Here is a 14,395-nt window from a genome sequence, read left to right as displayed (position 1 = left end):
TTCTAAGGTGCTCATGAAGCTCTGATACTGAAGACTCAAGATTCACAAAGGAGGCAAATATTCCCTGCTTAGAGTAAAACCTCATGTTTGGGAGACAACATTACTGTTGTCCTAGGCTAATAAGGAGTGGACGTGGGTTTCGGGCAGGGGAAATCCAACTTCTGAATTGTTGGAGATCACAAAAGCCTGTGAGCCAGACAGCTACCTCCCCAGATACCAGTATCTTCTCTCTGGTCTGTAGGGCACAACGAGTGTCCTTTTCACTTGGGGCCCAAAGCTTGCACTTTAGTCTGTCTGCTCTTAGGGTCTGGTCAGCTCCTGCTCATCCTTCAGCACTCCGAGAGGGGGTTCTTGACTCTCCTCCTTCCCCTTCACTGTAAATCTTATTTTCTCATTTGTGAAAATTTGAACAAATTTTCTATCTGCCACTATCTGCCTCTCCTGGTTACCAGGCTGGGTCTGAGAAGGTCCCTGAGTCTGAACTAAAAAAAACTAAACCACCCTTTTATAGAATAAATTTGCATGTTTGCGGACTCCTACCATGGAATAAGAATTGTCAGGATGTATCAATAAGAGTCATAGGAAGGGGGGCTGGGGATTTAGCTCAGCGGCAAAGCGCCTGCCTGGCAAGCGGAAGGTCGTGAGTTCGGTTCCTGGTACCGGAGAAAAACTAAAAAAAAAAAAAAAAAAAAAAGAGTCATAGGAAGGGTTTATTGGGCAGAGCTTTTAAAATACACTCAAGAGTAGAATGTGGGTGCTCAGTGAAATGAGACACACTATTTCCTGGAACTGGCAACATTTATACTTCTCTTGAAGAGTTGGAAACACCAAGAGAAGGTGGTTCCTTCCCAAGAGGGCCAAGAAGAGTACTAGCCCATTCTACAGGTATGGACCTAGATTTTTTTTTTTTTTTTAGCATTCTTTGGATTCTCTCTCTCAACCCATTTCTTATCTTAAGATCAGGTTCCTGCTCATTTTAAATTAAGCCAGTTTATGGATTTTCACTATTACTGAGGAATTGTGAATATGATAGTTCTGATTGGGAAGAAACCTAAATTTATCCAAAGGAATGCTTATATGGATTGCTTTGGGGAACTTCAGCTGAAGCCCAAAAGTTGCAGTTTTCTTAAAAGTATGATTTTTAGTTATGATCTCCTTGTCTCCTTTGTACCTATCTTTTATTTCTTCTATCCTACTTCATCCCCAATTATAAATGACCATGGGTCATGGATTCTGGGCTGTGACCAGTTTCTTAGCACCAGAGCACCTACTGTACAATAGTCATTCAAATGTTTGGTTGAATTAAATAAAAAGAGAAAGCATGCATAACTTTCTCATTCAAAAGAAAATACACATTTGGATGATTATCCTCTATAGAAAAGAAGTTTTCCTTTCCTGCTCTATTATCTTTAAGCCTCTTATATAGCAAACATTTCTGCTGCACTATGGGCCAACCACTGGACCACAGGCACGATACACATCTCATTTAATAGCTGTAACTCTGTGAGATGCATGCTATTTTTTATCCCTGATTAACATAGGAGGAAATAGAGGCACAGAAAAATTAAACAATCTTAAATAACTGAGAAAGCTATGGGGTAGGGACAGAAAAGATATTAAGTAGTTTCTTCAGATCTTCAGTTTTGTGACTGTTATGACTTGTGTCTAGATGTCCCCACAAAGCCTTACAGGCTCATAGATGGGTCTTTTCAGAGCTGAGTGGATCTAGGGTGTATGAATATGGATTAAGGGTGTAGATAATTAAGGCCTCATTCTAGGTGTGTGTGACCCCACCCAAAAGACGGACAGCCTGAACAGAATGAGAAGAAAGATGGAGGGCTAGCTACTTCTCTCTGCTTGCTGTTTGCTGCCTTCTGTCTGCCACACCATAAACTATTTCTCCATTGTGGTGTCCCTCTACTATCCCACCCTGCCTTGCTGACTACGGATTGAAACCTCTACAAACTGTGAACCTAAATAAATATTGCTTCCTTTAACTTCTTGGTGTCAGGCATTTTGTCTCAGCAATGAGAAAACTAGCTAAGACACTGACAATAAAAGCAGAGAAGGTATAGTTGTCCCATTTCTTGGAATTTAAAAAAAAAAATCTATCAAACTTTGGGGTTTTGACTTCTTCAGGAGTTCAGATGTCTGTATGGATATCAATCTAATGTTCTCCTGTAATCACTGAAAAGCAAATCTCATGTGCTTACCTTTGATAGCAATATATAAGCCTTTGATATCACCTTAATTAAAATTTGATTGAAATCATGGATAAGATTCATTTAACAGTTAATGAAACTGTCTTTTTAAAATAACTTTTGTAATGAAGCTGTTCATGCAAGTGCTTTGCATATGAAAAGCACTGGGTTAGCCATTCATTAGCTTTAATTTGGAAAGATATTAGCTACCAGATATTTGCATAATAGTTTGCATAGCTATTTGAATATTAGTAAGTAAATATTTGCATGATATTAAGTTGGAAATGATGCTTGCTCTGCATTTTATCATAACATTTTAAAGAAAAATGATTTACACCTTAGAATTCTATACCCAGGAAAACTAACATTCATATATGAGGATTGATTAAAAATGCTTTCAGACAAAATGAATCCTAACTCTTACCAAAAAATAGCGGTAGGCTTCCTGGGAATAGCAATTCTCTAAACATTTGCCCCTAATTCCTTCTTTTCTAACCTAGACTAATAACTTGATACACAGCAGTTATGCTGATTTTCATCAACTTTATGTGCTTCATCATCTTCCCTCTGTTCCATCTCTCACTCTATGTGCTCTTTTTCTGTAGTTTTAGTGGACATTTAGGAGAATGTAAAGTTAGATATGTTTGTATAATATTCTGTCTTTAGAAGAGAACATTTCAGGTAAAAGGTTGCTAGAATACACTTTCCTTGCCCTCTTTCTGCCTAGAACTCGCTGTGTCTATTCCCCTCTAGACCCCAGAGTATTTTATTTCTATCCTTCACCTTTGTCCAGATGAGGAGATTAATATTGGAGACCTGGTTATCTCATAAATCCACACTGACATATGATGTGGCCCCTAGCTAGGAACCAAGACCAAGAAGACTTGTGGAAGAGAGAGAGAGAAAAGTAAACAGAAACTGTCTGCCTGAGGTTGAGGTCTTCCTGGGAAGAAAAAGCTACCGGTATGAAGTTAGCATGTAGAGGAGAGTGTTCTAAATATGGCTCTTTATAAAGCTAAATTCAGTGTTGGCCAAGCTAAAAGAGATCTGGAACCCAGGAACACCAGCCCTTCTCTGCCGGGTGGGAGGATTTGTCCAATGGTAGAAGCATCATCTCAAAAAACCAGAGGAAACACTAGCTAGGCAGCTTTGTGGATAGAGGTCCCAGAAAGTGGACCACAACACAAAATGTTCACAGCAGACAAAGCAGGGAGGGAGCATGTTTGGACAAAGAAAGTCTTCCAATCATAAGTAGATCTAACACTGCCTGGATCAGCCAAGTAAGTGACTCCTGACAAAAGATGGTTCCTTAGAGGAGACATGGGAAGAAATTGCCAGCCTCCAGTGCTCCCACCCAATGTGCAGCCTCAGACCAAAACTCGTGGGTGCTAAGAGGTGGCCATTGGTGAACAGAAAGAAGAGCTTACAGTCAAATGGCAAATTCTCTCTTGCCATGTACCTGAGGGTACATCTCCATGGTTCACAGGCAGTAGAGAAAAGAGGTACCAGGATTTGACTCAATCCCCTTTCTTCATGACCCATCTCAGGGGATGGTGCTCCTGCCTTGCTGGTAGATTATCTTACTTTACCCTGTTGGCTGTACCCCACAGGCAGAACAAAGCCCAAGTTCAAGATGGCATCCACCGAGATCATGGAGACATTATCTAAGGTTTATTTCTGTGACCCTGCTAAGGAAATGAGGGAGGGCCTGGGATAAAAGAGCCAGAAAGAGCCAGGCATGGTAGCACATGCCTATAACCCCAGCACCTGGGAGGCTGAGACTGGAGGATTGATGCGAGTTCAAACCCAGCCTAGGCTACATAATAAGTTCAAGGCCACCCTGAATTATATGGCAAGACTCTGTCTCAAAAAACAAACAAATAAAGAAACATCCCCAAACAAAACAAACAAAAATATAGAGCCATGAGTACTCCATGGTTATTGCAATAATTTCCATCGGCAAAGTTACTGCATGCTGGACATTTTCTCTTCCTCTTTATCCATGTATCAATATATTTATCTTTATTATCTGCACAACACTCCACAGATACCTCCTTGACATTTTACAGGCAATAAAACTCAGATGGATATGTGCTTAGCTGGTGCTCATAGGATGAACAAGAAAGAGGCAGCCTATAATCCCGGTGTTCTGAGATGCTGAGACAGGAGAACCACATGTTTGAGCCTAGCCATGGCAATTTAGCAGGACTCTATCTCAAAAAAAGGGCTGAGGATGTAGGTCAGTGCAAGTGTCCTGAGTTCACCAAAAAAAAAAAAAAAAAAAAAAAAAAAAAGGAAGAAAGGGGAAAGAAGCAGTCTGGGCAGATGGAACAGCACAGTGAAGATGGGTAGCCAGAGTTGAGGCATGAAGGCTGCAAGGGGAGGGGCCTGGGGGCAGCAGCAGGGCCTTGTCAGAGGAATGTGACATCTCTTATGGGTGCTCCATAAAGTGAGGACATCTGTAACAGATGTCCATAAAGTCCCGGGACAGTATTTCAGCACTATGGTGCTGGACACTTCCTGCATAGGTCTCTTCAGCCATGTGAGGTACATGGAAGCTGGTGTTCCTGAGAAGCAATCTCATCCAACGGGGAGGGAGCTGCTAGGTAGAGGCTGCAGGCCTGGAGTTCTCTGGGTGGCCATCCTGAGCTGTGTTACACCTGCTTTCTCAGTGTCACACTGTGGGTCTGTGTTTCAGCTGCCCATGAACTAAGTAGGACCAAATCTCCTCTGGCTTGTGGCCTTTTCTCCTTCTGTCTTCCTTTCCTCATTCCCTCACTTTTCTTCTTGGGACAGCTTCCCAATCACTTCCCTGGTCCAAGTTCCCAAACTCTGCTTTGGGGAAGAGGAGACCCCAACCTAAGACTCACTTAACCTTTAATTTAGGTTAAAACTTTCCACTTTTTCTCAAGCAAGCCACCTCAACTAGGAACAAGAGAGATTCAGTCAGTTAAAAGAAGGAGCCACTGTTCTGGGACCCTGCTGTGAGCCTCAGGTGGCTGCTGAAAACCCTGACCAGCCTGGGCATTATTACAACAGAATTGGGTTGCATGTTCACAATGCCACACATGCTGGGATAGAAATTGATGGCTGATCTGGCCTCACATGGAAACCAATCATGTGCTTTAGTTTTCCTGCCAGGCCTTTGGTGTGAGAAGACTCCGGGATTCAGAAGCTAGCCCCTGGAGAGATGGTGGACTTTCTGCAGGGCGACAATGCGTGCTTGATGTCCATTGCCCGAATTATCTCCTTCAGGCAGATGTGGTGGTGAGGTGAACCGAGCTCCCACAGAGCACGCTGTTCAGTCTCTGACTCCAGCCTTGTCTTCCACTAATTGTGAGACTTACCAGTTACTTATGTGCCTAGTACTTTCTGCCCTAGGGGTTCAGTCAATTTTTCTAGGGCAGTGTCAGTTCTTGTTGAGGTCGATTCTCCAGGAGTTCTCACCACCATTCTTTTAGGGTATTCTTACTGACAGGGATTACAAAGAGAAATCGCCATCAAGGCCAATTTCTAGGGCTCCAAGTCTAATACAAACAACTCCAGAAAGGAGAAATCATCTTGCAGATCCTCCAGAAGCACTTCTTGCATCTGACTTGTCCAGGAAGGTCCTCAACAGGAGAACAGTAGAAACTGAAAATTGTCAAACTGATGGAGGAAGTTCCTATGGCCATGAGAAGGTAAGGCAGCTTCCCAACTTGCACATCCGCATCCCTTCACAAATAACTCTTCTGGCCCAGGGAAAGTTGCTCATTCCTTAAATTTCCCAAGCTCCAGGCTTATAGTGCCAGGTCTCCTCCGGCTAGACACTGTCTGGCAAGTATATAAATACCAGCTCTTGCCTTTGGTTTTTAATCTGTAAATTTCTAAGCAGAGAAGCAATGGGATCTGATTTACCCTTCTGTACTCCTCTGTGTATGTTCCTGTAAGCAGTGCAGGGAAGTCAGGTGATGTATTGCTGCTGTGAGGTAATGCAGGCGATGGCAAGAGCGTGGCACGGAAAAACAGACCCTGGACTCCTGATTTTACTACGGTTGAAAGCTTGGGGCATGGATCCAGTTCCAAGTTGGTCTGACTCCAAAGCCCAGACTTTAATGGCCATACTCCTGAGCACAGGGAGCACCCAGACTTGTGACATGGTTACATGGCTATGGGGTGGGCTGGTGGCAAAGGGCTGACGTAAGTGGGGATGTGATAATGGCTAACTCACTGTCTAGTACTCTGAATGGGGAAGGGGAACTTCTTATGATAGGAGAAATCATATTTCAGTTTAACTTAGTTTTCTGAGTAGGCAATGCACCTCAGTTCACGAATACATTTTTTTGTGGACAATTAGGTTTGCAAACAGAAGCATTTGGCCGAATTCTGTTTTTGTTTATGAGCTCTGCGTTAGGTGACAGATATGACCACAACCATCTTTCCTGCATAAACATGACCATGACCATTTTTTCCAGAATCATGGAATGAATTAAATTCATGAACTGAGGAAACACTGTACATCATTCTAAATTCTTAGAAGATTACATTTGTTTTGTGATTGTTATGCAATTAACATTTACCAAGGGCTTGGTTAAAGCAGATAGACAAACAGAAACCAAGAGAGAATAAAAGTATCCATGATTCTACCTCCTGGAAAGAAAGTGCCCTGAAATGCTTTGGTACATAACTATCCTGATATGTTTATAAAGAGCCCTCTGTAAGTATGGATAGAAGAATCACTTTGATATGGTGAAGACTTTCTAATGGAAGCTGAGAAAATCAGAAGTCTTATGAATAGACAGGAGAAATTTGACTAAAGAGCTTTAAATGTTAAATAACTATACATTATAAATTCAAAAAACAAGTAACGAGGAAATGTTTGTCTTTTTACTACTAGTTCATTGGATAAGAATCTTATGTCACCCACATGAGAGGTAAAGTTAGCATCCTTAATATTCGGACATCACCCTTTCCTGTCCTGCTTAGGAAGACCTTCATCATCTCAACCTTATTAAAAGTTATCCAGTTCTTCTAGAAGTGTAAAAGGTAAACTTAAATATGAAGGTTTTTACATTTAAATCTTTAATCCACTTGGAGTTCATTTTTGTAGATATTGCCATTCATGGGATCTAACTTGGCTTTCTTCCTGAAAGGGAGTCCACTACACCAGTGACATTTACAAACACAGCAGTCTTTGCCTGACTGGATTGAAATGTAGCCTTCATCATACAATAAACTCTTCAAGGTATGCAAATCACTTCTTCAATAGTAGTGCTAAGAAAATTTTCAAAAGAAAGAAAGAAAAGGAACAAAGAAAGCAAACAGGAAAAAAATAAAGGCAATATCAGGATCTTTGTACACATACAAAGATGAAATAGTAAGGATTTTGTTTAATGAGCAAACCTAAGTGACACAATCAGCTCAAAGGAGAATCTAATGGACAGTTTTATAGACCAATACACAGAAATGAATGTGCAAATGGAATCAAAATGGTTTTATTTCGGAGGGAAGGTGGAGAATTCATTTGCATTTCTATACACAGGCATTGTTATTAGTTATGTACAACTGAGAGTTGTGATATAACTCCCATAAAATCAGAATCCAACTGAGAAATGTGTACTCAAGACCCACTTTTTCATAGTTTCCCACTGAAGCATAGTTTTCCCATATAGTCTTTTCTTTACTCCCAAGGAAAACTAATCTCAAGAGATTACTCTTACCACAGAGGAAGGCTAATCTCATTAGAATTGGCTTGTGTACACAGGTGCACAAAGACAATTAATTTACCAGATAGGTCTTAAATTAGTGTTGCTGGAAGTTTTCATAAGGAGCCTCAAATTGGACTCTTAAAAAATGAATTCAAGAACTTTGAAGAATGCAAAGGAGTTTGGAGGAAAAAATACCCAGAATACTGCTGGTTGAGGAAAAGTCATTCTCCCTCTTGAGAAGCATAGGTGTAGGTGTAGTTCTTTCTGTGGTGGTTGAGAACTGTCTCACATGCCATATTTCTAACCTCAGAGCTCATATCTATACAAAACACTTTCTATAGCCATACATATCCCTTATGCAGCTGCTCACTGTAGCAAAAATGAACTTGTTCTTCATAGACCCAAAGACACTGTTTTCCTGTAGCACAACCAAATAAGAGAAAAGATCATGTAAGCCTTATATTATGCTTAGTAACCTATTCCATTTTATTTAGTAACTATTAAGGCATCCAGTATGCATTAATTAAATCACTATCAGTCCAAGGTTTTAAGCTATTGAAATATCTTGGAAATTATCTTGCAGTTGAAAAACTCTTAAACATCATGTTGAAATGCAAATTCATCATCAAAGCAGTTTAATTGACATTAGTTATAATCTTAAATATGTAGGAATATTTGCTCCTCTGATTAATAAACCTGTATTGGCTTAGGGATACTGTACACAAATAAAATTAAAATGTATGCTTAAACATCATACCACAGCGATATATGTGCACCCATGTTTATAGCAGCACAATTTGTTATAGCTAAATCTTGGAACAACCCAGATGCCCATCCACTGAGGAGTGGATAAAAGAGATGTGGTATTTTTATACAGTAGAGTATTACTCAGCTATTAAAAAAGATAAACTCCGGGTTTTTGTAGGTAAATGGATGCAACTAGAGACCATACTCATAAGTGAAATAAATCAGACCCAGTTGTGTAAATATCTTATTGTCTCCTTGGTGTAAGAACCTGAAAGACTAGGTAAAACTCAAAATGTACAATAGATGATAGGAAAGGGAAAGAAACTGCTCAAAGAAAAGAATGACTGGGATGAGGGAAAGAAGAAAAAAGAAAGAAGGAAGGCAAAATATAAATATATATATAAATAGCTGCAATAGCTGTATTGCTGATATCTGGTGGTGTATTGAAATGAACAGTTAATGTTTACAATTTTTTATGTTCTGATCGATTTTGCATGCTTGTATCTGGTGGTCTGAGCAACTGATTTGAAGGAAACAATATGCACTGGAAATACAGTGGTGAACTCCTACCATCTTGTCTAGTGATACTCTGTATTATCTCTAATGTTTTATCGAAGAATTATTTTCTTATTCTCTTTAATGTTTTGAGCAATCTTTCATCCTTACATCTGGTAATCTGAGCAGTGTAGTTGAGGATAGCGATATGCAATGTAACAACCACTGTTGATTTATATTATTTTGTCTTAAGACCCTGTATCACTTTGAATGTTCTTGCTCTGATTTGTTTATGTTAGTGATACTGCTATGCTGCTACTATTCTATTTTTTGTTTATTTTTTCTCATTTACTACTCTCTTTAAAATTAAAAAAATGCTTAAATTATACTCAATACTGGTATATCAGAATATTTCACTTATTTTTATTAAAATAAAAGTAGTTTTGTTTGTCAATATATATCTAAACATGATCCTACTTAAATTTTGAGTTAAAAATAACTGTTGAAATATAATTTATATACCATAAAATTCAGTGTTAAGCATGCCATTTAGTGGATTTGGGGGAATGTTTATACAGTTGCACAAAAATCACCACAACCTAATTCTAGAATATTTCCAACACCACTAAAAGGAATCCCTTACCCACACCCAGTGGTCACTCCCATTAGCCCTAAGCAACTGCTAATTTATTTGTCTTCACTGATTTGCCCATTCTGGACATTTTGTTTGAATGAAATCAGAGCTTATGTATCCTTTTGTGTCTGATTTCTTTCATTTAACATATTTCTTTTCAGGTCAATCTATGTAGTAGCAGGTACCACAACTTTATTCCTTTTTATTGCTTAGTAGCATTCCATTGTATTTACATGCTACATTTTACTTATCTCTGCAGCAGTTGATTGTCATCTGGGCTATTTTCCCTTGAAAGCTATTACAAAAAGGCTGCTGTGAACACTCATGGAACATTTGTGAAGACATATGGTTTCATTTCTCACAGGTAGATGCCTAGGAGTATAATTTCTGGATATAGGTAACTATGATTAAAACTTGGAGAAAATAGCAAACTATTTCACAAAGTGGGGATATCATATTACATCCTCACTGGCAATGTACGAGAGTTTGAAGCTCTCTACCTCCTTGTTAGCATCTGTCTCATTTATTGTAGCTCTTGTGATGAGTACAAAATATTACTTTATTGGGATTATGATTTGCATTTTCCTCATGACTAATAACTTTGAGCATCTTTTCATGTGCTTTGTGACCATGTGGACGAATGGCTTAGAGAAATGGTTAAGTCCTTTGCCACTTGTTTATTGAGCTGTCGTTTTATTATTGCATTGTAAGAGTTCTTTATGTATTCTGGGTACAAATCCCTTGTTGAACATACAGTTTGTGAATATTATCCCCTCACTTTGTGGGTTGTCCTTTCCTTTTATCTCAGTTGGTTCTGCAGAATTTTTTCATTAAGCACATTTAATGTATTAAATTTGAATTTAGTGTATAGAAATGCAACATATTTTTGTATGCTTAGTTTGGATTTTACTTTTAACTAATTGATTATATTTAAAGTATACATATGATGATTTGATATGCATAATGAAATGGTTTTCATAATAATTAAATCTCTAGAACTATTCATACCATATAATCACAACTTTGTAGACTTTGGTACCTTGACTTTTGTATCCTGCAACTTTACTGAGTTCACTATCAGTTCCAGCAGATTTTTTGGTTGGAACTGATATAAAGTCATTGAAATATATATAAATTTTGAAGTAGATGGGGTAAATGTAAAACTTATTGATTTGAATTCTGATTGAGAATGTTTAATATTCATACATTAATGTTATATTCTATTCATGTATTTATCAGTAATAAATTATATATGTTCCCATCCAAGGATACAATGTGTCTTGTCCATTGCTCTTTATTTTAAAGATTGTGTAATATTCTATATATAGGCCTTTGACTATTCTTGGAAATTTATTTCTAGACATCCTACAGATTTATTGCTATTATAAGTGGCATTTATTCCTGTACCATCCAGCTTTTGCTGCTGGGACAAAATATTTGACACTATAACCTAAAGGATAAGAATTTTATTTTTGGCTCCTGGGTTCATAGGCCTCAGTCGCATGGTGAGCAGCTAACGTCTCTACCCAGACACCACCTGAAGTGTGCTGCACTAGTCTCCTAGGTGCTGAGCCAATCAAATTGACCATCAAGATTACACATCACAATTCCATTTTCATTTCTAGCTTTCTATAGATAAATTTCAGTATTAAATACATGATTTTTTACCTGAAGAAATCTGGTTATGTCTGAAAAGTTGTATTTGTGTATTTTCTGGATTTATAGTTATATAATCACAGCTTCTGTGGGTGAAGGCGTTTTTTTTCTTTTCACATATTTCTTTTCACGTTGTCCTTACTAATATCTGATGATGTTAAATTCTTTGTAGGTTATCTTTATAATGTGCAATAGTATGTATACTACCCACTGAGGGCAATTTCTTTAAAACTCAAAGTGAGTACTTTATATGGAATTCTATTTTACATTTTTTTAAAATCAAGAATTATATGCTAATTAATTACATGAAATGTCCACTGGTAGCCACTGATAATATTCTTGTTTTTCACTCCCTTTATCATGTAATCCATTCTATCAATCTACTAAGATTCCTGGTATTGAATTCTTCCTATATTCCTCAACTGCTACTGACTTGGCCATTGCCAATTAATACTGCAGGTTGAGCTCCATGGAAGGAGGTAAGATGAAGATTCCAGGGAACGGGAATCAGGAGAAGCTGAACTACTAACCCACAGGGAACTCTGGAGTAGATGATGCACCGCAGTTGTCTTGAGCTGTTGCAAAGCAGACAGGTGTCTGTACCTCTGTGTTTACTTGGAAGAGGATAAAACTTTGAATCTTGTATGAGGAAGATCTCTTCCATCAAGGTCAATGCCCAGAGAGGTATTCAACCTAGAGGTATTAGGCACCTAAATCGCCCTCATCTGGAGGTAATTCTGTCTAGTGGGATGGTAGTGATCTCTGTGGTGCAATGCAATATCTACCAGAAGTGGTTGAAACATACAGTGAATGCTTAAATTAAAAAATTACAGTAAAAGACACACTGTCATAAATCCCCCTCAGAAATAGTCCAGCTCAAAAGCCTCCCCTCTTGCTTAGCAAACACATATCACGTTGTTTTTGCCATTTTCCAAAGCAGTTTTGAAAGTCCTCTTTCGTGAGTCTTTAGTTCTGCTGTTACGGCTACCTTGTCAATCTGAATCAATTCAAAAGGTTTACACTTCCTGGTCAGTTTGACTTTAGGCAAGTGCACATGGTGCCCGGTTCTGTGCACAAGGTGGATGAAGGCACACCATCATGTTTTTACCAGCCTGCCTCTCCACTGGATGGCACTAGGCAGCAGCATTTCCTATATTTTTGATCATATCTCACAAAGACCCTCACGAAAGGAGTCTTCCAGAACTGTTTCTGAAAGTGGTAAGAATGATGGGATATGTGTGCTCAAAGCGAGAGATTCCTGTCTGAGGAGGACTAATGGAAATGTACTTATTAAATTTAAACATTTACTCTGTGTTTTTGATCACTGCTAGTATGTGATTGCTGCTTTGTAATGCTACTGGGTTGGTACATATTTCTATTCATAAATACCATCCATGTAATTTTCATCCTCTTAGGTGCTAGTTTTCCAAAGAACATTATTCTCCTGTGCTTTTCTTCAGGGCTGGGCCTCCTCTGTATTCCATGATAGAGTGGGTGTGTGTTTAATTTGTGATTCTGACAGTAAGTTGCCTTCCCCATCTTTGCCTTCATCAGCAATGAAATCAGTCCATTGGCCTCATAAGTTCTCTGCAGGTGTCCTGAAACCAATGGATGGGAAAGCTGGGGAATTTATTGTGTGCCCCCTTAGAAATTCCACTGTGTCCCCCCCATATTCACATGTTGAAAACTAATCCCCAGTGTTATGGTATTAGGAGCTGGGGCCTCTCAAGGTCAATGGGATAGAGCCCATGATTTGATTAGCACCCTTATAATGGGAATCCAGGGAGCTCATTATCTTCCTTCCTTTGGGTGAAGTCATGAGCAGGTGTCCATCTGTTACCCAGAGAGGGCTTTCACCAGAGCCTGACTGTGTTGGCATTCTACCTTGGATTTCCAGATTCCATAACTGTGAGAAAGAAATATCTGTTGTTCAGAACCACCAAACTGATGGTATTCTGTTATAGTGGCCAAATGGATTAAAACTACCTATAGAAAAGCTTAGTTTGCTTTCTTACATCTCTGTGTAATAATATGATCCAGATTACCTTATAGATTCCAGGTTATGATTTTTTCTTTTTTTGGCCATGCTGGGGATTGAACCCAGGGCCTTAGCACTGAACAACATCCCCAGACCATTATTATTATTATTATTATTATTATTATTTATTTTGAGACAGAGTTTTGCCAAATCATTAAATTGCCCAGGATGGGCTTGGATTTGTGATTCTCCTGCCTCAGCTTCCTAGAATGCTGAGATTACAAGCATGTACCATTTCTGGTTCTAGGTTACTATTCTTAAACAGTACATATTTTACTGAATATAACATTATGTATGTTCTCTAAACATCAGATATAGTAAAAAATGTAATTCAAATAAAAACTAGATTTCACTGGTCTATATGTGGAGTTTAAGGTTATTTGCATACATCACCTAATCCTTACAAGAGTACAATTTTGATGTCCTCAAGCAACTTGTTTATGGTAGTGCTTAACTGGTTTAAACATTGCCCATTTTTTGATTACTACTTTCTTTTTAAAGAACACTTCCTGGGGAATGATTCCTTAGGCCACAGATAACTGAACTCCTCTTGCTGTCATACATGAACAGCCAGAATTGGGAGCGTAGTACAATATTGTAAGAGAGTCCATGTTAGGCAAGATACAGGGAAAATAACCTAAGCTCATTCATTAAAAAACAAATCAAAGCATGCTGGACCCTCAAATTGGGCTAAAGAATTTCTGTTGTACGGACTGAAAAGGTCAGATATATGTTGTTTATGAAAAGCTCAGATTATTATTCCTAGCCTTTTTATGTTTTAGATCTAAAATATCCCTAAAAATTCTCATGTGTTGAAGGTAATTGGAGCATGGAGATTGTTATGGTTTGTGTCTGGATGTCCTCCCAAAGCCTCTTGCAGTCATGGGGCAGGCTTTAAGAGTTTATGATTGATCCATGACCCAATGCTGGGATAATG

The 14,395-nt window shown here is 38.7% G+C and overlaps 1 long non-coding RNA gene across 1 annotated transcript in view; it reads left to right on the top strand.

Annotated features, from left to right (window-relative positions):
• Positions 1–10,046: 10,046 nt before the first annotated feature.
• The window catches only part of LOC102021946, a 35,396-nt gene continuing 31,047 nt past the window's right edge, over positions 10,047–14,395 (top strand). The window contains exons 1-2 of the long non-coding RNA XR_263085.1: positions 10,047–10,128; positions 11,880–12,104. This is a non-coding gene — a long non-coding RNA (uncharacterized LOC102021946). The remainder of the gene's footprint in view (positions 10,129–11,879; positions 12,105–14,395) is intronic.

This window comes from Chinchilla lanigera, unplaced genomic scaffold, assembly GCF_000276665.1.
Source record: "Chinchilla lanigera isolate Chin_1 unplaced genomic scaffold, ChiLan1.0 scaffold00060, whole genome shotgun sequence".
In the NCBI taxonomy this organism is placed as follows: domain Eukaryota; kingdom Metazoa; phylum Chordata; class Mammalia; order Rodentia; family Chinchillidae; genus Chinchilla; species Chinchilla lanigera.
This window is presented reverse-complemented; position numbering and strand designations above follow the sequence as displayed.